This window comes from Diadema antillarum, unplaced genomic scaffold (genome assembly GCF_040938485.1).
Source record: "Diadema antillarum isolate AM-2024a unplaced genomic scaffold, OU_Dant_1.0 seq00001263_RagTag, whole genome shotgun sequence".
NCBI lineage: Eukaryota > Metazoa > Echinodermata > Echinoidea > Diadematoida > Diadematidae > Diadema > Diadema antillarum.
The window spans coordinates 315,233-321,574 of record NW_027272045.1 but is presented as its reverse complement, the minus strand read 5'-3'; the positions used below and the strand labels follow the sequence as shown (position 1 = coordinate 321,574).

Genomic DNA, 6,342 nt, shown 5'->3' with positions numbered 1-6,342 from the left:
TGTTCTCATGACTATTTTCTTATCAACATGTTCTAGCAAGTCTTTGAACTTTTCCAGTGCTCCACTCCCAAGAATAGCCTGAGGTGGTAGAAAAGAAGAATATGATACAGTTTTGAGAAATAAATTCAATTCAATTCAATTTTCATATTTCATTTGTCGACAAGATCATTTTTTTTTTGTAACAGAATACATATCTTTATCTCTAAAATCTCTAAAATTGTCTGTGGATGCAATTTCTGCAGCATCACAAGTGAGCCCATCACAGCCAACTAGCCAACTATCGACTGCAACAGATGCGTGTTTGCCATTTGTTTACAGAACAAGTGTTTTCCCATGGAAGAACATGCATTCCAGAAAATGTTGTGCACATGAAAAAACATTACGAATGGTCTGCTATCAATTACATTATGTGTATCCAGATGCTGAGCTGTATTTGACTAACCTGTTTGCAATACATTAGATATACAAATACATACAGCTGACATGATGTTTTCAATAGCTGATTGGTGCTATTCCCTCTACCTTCTATATTAACGATTAGGCTATGATCGCACATGAAACCTGCCAAACATATCAAATGTAATTCATCAACTAACCACTTTATTCATGAAAGGAATACAGGATGAGTAATACTCTACCCAGAGCCCAAAATCACCTGCAGTGTTGGTTTAGTATTTGTGTAAGGCACTACATAGTTGTATTTGATGTATCAGCTGCATGAATAAAGTAATGCATTATATTTTGCACAAAAGGTTTACACTTAATTGTGCACTACCATAGCGAATGAAGTACAAAGCAGATTGGTCTTTTTCTGTTTCCATATGAACTGCAGTTTTTACAACTAATGATACCTACGACTCTGTGCTGCTCTTTGTTAAATAGCTCCCCAATTTACTCGATTTTTTTCTTTTTAAGAGCAGTTAGACATGGAAAACTTGTGATCAATTCAACTTATGAATTGGTTCCTTTCTGAAGAAATGATACCACTACTGTGTTCTAATTCCGTGAATATTATTTTACAGCACTATAATGGCGTAAATCCGTACTGAGGAGTGGGGGGATGATCGGCGAAAGTCACCATCACCATGATTACAAGCCCATAACCGGACCGGCGCAGCCTTGGTGGGGGGAAGAGAGAGAAAAGCTTGGTGCCCCCCCCCCCCCACACACACACACACACTTTACAGGGATTGAATGTTCCACTCTTTTGCATGAAATATATATGAAGACTTTTTGTTCTTGTTGTTGCTTTTTTTTTTCTTGTCAGATGACTTTCGACGGAAAATCAGACCTTAAAAGTATGAAGACCTTTTTCGTTTCTGACATATCTATGCGAGGGAGCGGGGGGAGGGGTATCCCCCCTCCCACACGAGGAAGATTCTGCATTTTCAGACCTGAAATTCAGCAATCTGGTGCACATTTTTGGTGAAATTTTGGATTTTTTTTCCATGAGGGAAATAGTAAAATTTTGAAGTGTTGCCCTTGACCTTTGACCCCATGAACCCTAAATTCTCTAGATAATCACTACCAGTCAGTACATGTATATATACTATGTTCCATGAAGATATCTTGAACAATTTCCAAGGTACAGAGAAAAAAGGTGAAGTTTTAATATTTTTACTTGACCTTTTGACTGAAATTCAACAATCTGGTGTGTACTTTTGTTGGAATATCTGGAAATTTGTCTATCAGAGAAGGTGGGAGGGGATAAGCCCTATTCCCCCTTCCTACACGAGGGAGATTCTGTATTTTCTGTTTGCATTTCCCTATTCCCCCTTCCTACACGAGGGAGATTCTGTATTTTCTGTTTGCATTTAAACGTTTTAGTGCACACATTTTGTGGCATATTTGGAAAACTGTCTATGTTCAAAGTGTAATAGCCACAGTCTACTTGTATGCCTAGGGGCGCGGGGGGAACGGGCGAGCAGGGAGAAGGCGTGGGCGAGTGCTATCACCACCCTTCCCGTACGAGGGAACTTTTGCCTTTTTAAAGTTGAAATTGAGATATCTCGTATACGCTTATTTGATGGAATATTTGGGAAATTTAAAAAAAATGATCTGTGAAGGGGGAAGTGAGCGAGCGAAGGATTGATTAAAAGGGGATACTCCCTTGTACATGAAGGAACTTTCGAATTTTCAGAATAAAAGTGATAAAAAATCTTGTGCGCTCAGAATTCTTCAGAATTTTTTGTAAATCTGAAAAGTACTAAGGCTCGGGAAAGGGGCACCAAGGGGGAGGGTTTGGGGCACGAGAGATTTTGCATTTTTTTTAAATTGAAATTCAGCAATCTGGTGCATACTTTGGATAAGATATTTAGACAAAACGCAAGGAAATTTTCCTCATTTTGGGAATTATTGGGTGAAAAAATGACATGAAAATGACAAAAGTAAAAGTGCACAAAGTCTATCCAAAGGGATCCAGTATAGCGGAGCTTTTGCATGTTTATGATTGCAATTCAACGATCTGGTGCATAGTTCTGGCAGTATTTGGACAATTTTCCATAAAGAAAGTTCGAGATTTGTCCTCATCTCGGGAATTGCTTGGGGGACAAATGATTTGTCTGCCCTAACACTCCCCCCCCCCCCCCCCCCCCCCGTAAATACACGTATTTTGTAGATGGTCCCAAGTTGCTCACGTCATAGCATGTTTACATGTAGGTCTATACTGTTTGATGTTGTCAATGTCTGGACCATAACATACAGTATATGTCGATATTACTTTCTTCACAAGTGAGCGAAGCGAGCTAGCGCTTGAGAATATCATGAATACATTATCCTACAAGATAGAATACTGTTGAACTCTGTTACCTGTATACATTATCCTACAAGATAGAATACTGTTGAACTCTGTTACTCTGTTATCCTACAAGATAGAATACTGTTGAACTCTGTTACCTGTCTGAAGGCGGGCGTACGAACGTCATGCAATATGCCAAAATTGATGCAATCACATTTCTGCTTCCTCCATTTTTTTTTCTTTCAAATTTCAGGGGGGGGGATGATTGTACAGGCCATCCATCCCCCCCTCCTCCATTTCAGGGGGGATTCATATGCCCCATTCCCCCCCCCCCCCCCCCCCGATTTACGCCCATGAGCACTATAGTATGCAAATGACTCTCTTTACTTATGAATGCCATGACGCACAGAGAAGTAATTGTAACTTGCACTCATGGTAAGTGTAATTTATCTGCTAGCTAGCAATTTTTCCATACACTGCTTCAAATTTCAATTGTAGTGTTGTTGTTTTTATCACTCTTCTTTTACTTGAAGTCAGGCCAATCAAGTAATCATTACATCGTATTAGAAGCCTGGTACTATCATTAACAATGCATCTACTTGGAATCCACACTTAGGCACAGTCTGTAGGATTGCAAAATTATGACAGTATTTTTGCTTCTGGTGGCAGAAACACACATCACATCTTAGAATAAAGATAACCTACGTACCTGTGTTTGTGAGATGCTTCCATGAGAGATAGCTCCAAGTGTTGCTAATGCAGCATTAACAACCTTCTGGTCGGCATGACTGCATGGCAAAAAGAAAAAGCCAGTAAAAAACAAACATTTATCAAACATTGCTCTTTCTCTTAAATGTGAACCCTGTGCAATACATAAAATGAGGATGATTAATCTACATGCATCTCACTTGTGAGTGATCATTATAATCCAAGTTTAATGCAATTTATCTTGTTGCATATCAAAAATCAATTTCTAATGTGAGAGGTGAAGGATTACACAAACTAAAGAATGACTTTCTAACAGAAATGGTGACACTTGGAATTGAAACCCTGGAGTTCATACTGAGTTGTGCTGATATGAGGTGAAAGTATCTGATATTATGACACAGGAGTTTGTGAAAGAATGGCTAACAATATAATATTTATTACAATATCACAAGCCAATTTAAGATTATTATTTTTCTTTCTGAACATTTACAACATGTTTTGTATTTTCAAGTGGATTTTCATCAGATTTCTGCGCTACAATCCAATATCCCCTGACCACTGAAGAGAACCAACTAGTAATCAGGGTTTGACTATTATTTTCTACGCAGTTCATAGGATTTATCCACCATTATATTTTGGATCAAAAATTCATCCTCTAATGATTGGTTGAAAGAGCTTCACGTGATTGTAGGTATTTTCAGCTATTTCAGAAAGTTGACACTGTATAAAGTACTATCTGCAAAATGACAATTTTTTTTTTTTGCAAAATTTGCAAAATTCTGACAACATTTTGCAAATAGTATACTATTTGCAAAATTATGTCACAAAGCAATTCTGAAATTGTGCGCAGCTTTGCACCGTCACTCTGTGAAATGTATCAATGTCTAGCAAAACAATTGTGACGCCACATAGCAATTTTGACATTGCGCTTTGCTCGTACCGTCACTAGGTGAAATGTATCAATTTCTAACAAACAATTGTGACATCATACAAACATTTCTGACATTGTGCATTGCTTCGCACCTTAACACCATGCATTGCGCTTGTCAAATGTAAAATTTTTAACCCACATCGTGCACAGCGACATGCTTCTTTATGGTATATTTCATGGCACAGTCAATGTAGGGTCCCTTCACAACATTGCATCCACCAGACGACTTATCGCTTTGCATTTCCCCAAATCTCCCCTTCTTTTCGATTGAATCTTTTATCCAAAATATAAAACAAATATACGTCACCTAATTTTGAGTTTCGTGTTCAAACTATAGGCCTCGGTGCCTCAAAAAGAACTATTCATTTCGGGGCTGCGCCCCTCAGTGAATAGTTCTTTTGGAGTCACGTCTACCCATTGTTTTAACAAGAAACTCAAGTATATTTGTATGCTAGATTCATTCATTCTTTCAAGCATTTTGTATCAATATGAGTAGGCCATTCATGTCATTTATGTGTAACTAAGCATTAACTGATATAAGATGCAGCTATGAAGATGCAGTGTATGATACCAATAGAAACAAACATGATATCATTGATGACACATTACCTGAGAAGCGACACCAACTTCCTGCAAATGCTGTCCTCATGCGTAGTGCAAAATGCAGCAATGCGATTGTATGGTCCGTAAGCAATGTAATCCAGGGCCCAGCAGGATTTCTCAACAACCACTGGATGACTGTGAGACAGGAGCTTACCCAATGGTAGGATGAAGGGTGCCACCTGCATTACAAACAAACAAACAAACAAAAAACAACAACAATTGAACAAACACTCACAAAAAAAAATTAACATATTACAGGGGCGGATCCAGGAATTTTGTAAAGGGGGGGCGTAACTAATATTTCTGGTGCCACTTCCGGGTTTCGTTTCCTTTTTTTCTTTTTCTTTTTTGTTTTTGTTTTTAACGATAAATATTAAAAGGGGGGGGGGGGGGGGAACGTGAGCCTCTTGCGCCCACCTCTAGATCCACCACTGTATTATACATGATGAACATTAGCCGACATTGCCTTGAGAGATACGATGTTAGCAAATCTTGTCTGATGTTGTCAGTGAACTTTCTGCACTTGTTACTCTGTACATGAATGGCCAGTTTCATGCATCCTATTGGGCCATGCAATAATTTTCTGTTTTGTTTTATTTTGTTTTGTTTTGTGCATGTGTGTGTGTGTGTGTGTGTGTGTGTCAAGAGAGGCAGTGCCCATCACTGTTTTGGTCAAAGGTCAATGTTCCCTATCCCTCTTTGATGATGGGAAGAATCTCAGGGCAGAACCAGCAAACTTAGCGCTTAGAAATTTCACTCTCTTTTTTTATGATTTAGAGTCATTTTGTGATTTTTTGTCTTTTTTTTTTTTTTTTTTTGGTAAGAGCCAAACATGTGCACGCATGTGTTGGGGAAAGGGGTGTGGAACTATATTCATCATCAAATATCAGTCTTACCTTGTTTGATTCTGGAAATGGAAAAGCTGTTCTGAAACAGTTTGCAATGAGGGAGATCCCACAATCCAAAACTTCATGGGGGGCCTCGTCAGCTGCTTCTAGTAATCTGCAATAAAAATGCAACAACAAGGGTCAAATAATGTCTTTGTGCACCAGAATATGAACTACTTCACAGATATTTCAGTCAGACTGTCCTACAATAAATTCTTCAGCAATTACATCCTGTTTGGAGAATGATTGATATAGCACCATATGACTAAAGAACACTGCAATGATGTAACAATGTTGAAATAAAATGCCGATAGAGAATATTGTGCTATACCCTGACAACATATTTGTGGTATGTGTCCTGTACAATTGTACCATGAATGTTGTCAGAGATATGCGATTGATCAATTTTTTTCATCCTGGTATGTCTACACTGCTACAGTATCACCTCATACACCACTGTGTAAATCACATCCACT

At 38.4% G+C, this 6,342-nt stretch overlaps 1 long non-coding RNA gene across 1 annotated transcript; it reads right to left on the bottom strand.

The window, feature by feature from the left end:
* Positions 1-5,950, bottom strand: LOC139745391 (uncharacterized). The gene is made up of 4 exons (XR_011711889.1): positions 5,876-5,950; positions 4,986-5,158; positions 3,447-3,525; positions 1-78 (listed from the first exon to the last, which is right to left on the bottom strand). It is a non-coding gene; the product is annotated as an uncharacterized lncRNA (long non-coding RNA).
* Positions 5,951-6,342: the final 392 nt, after the last annotated feature.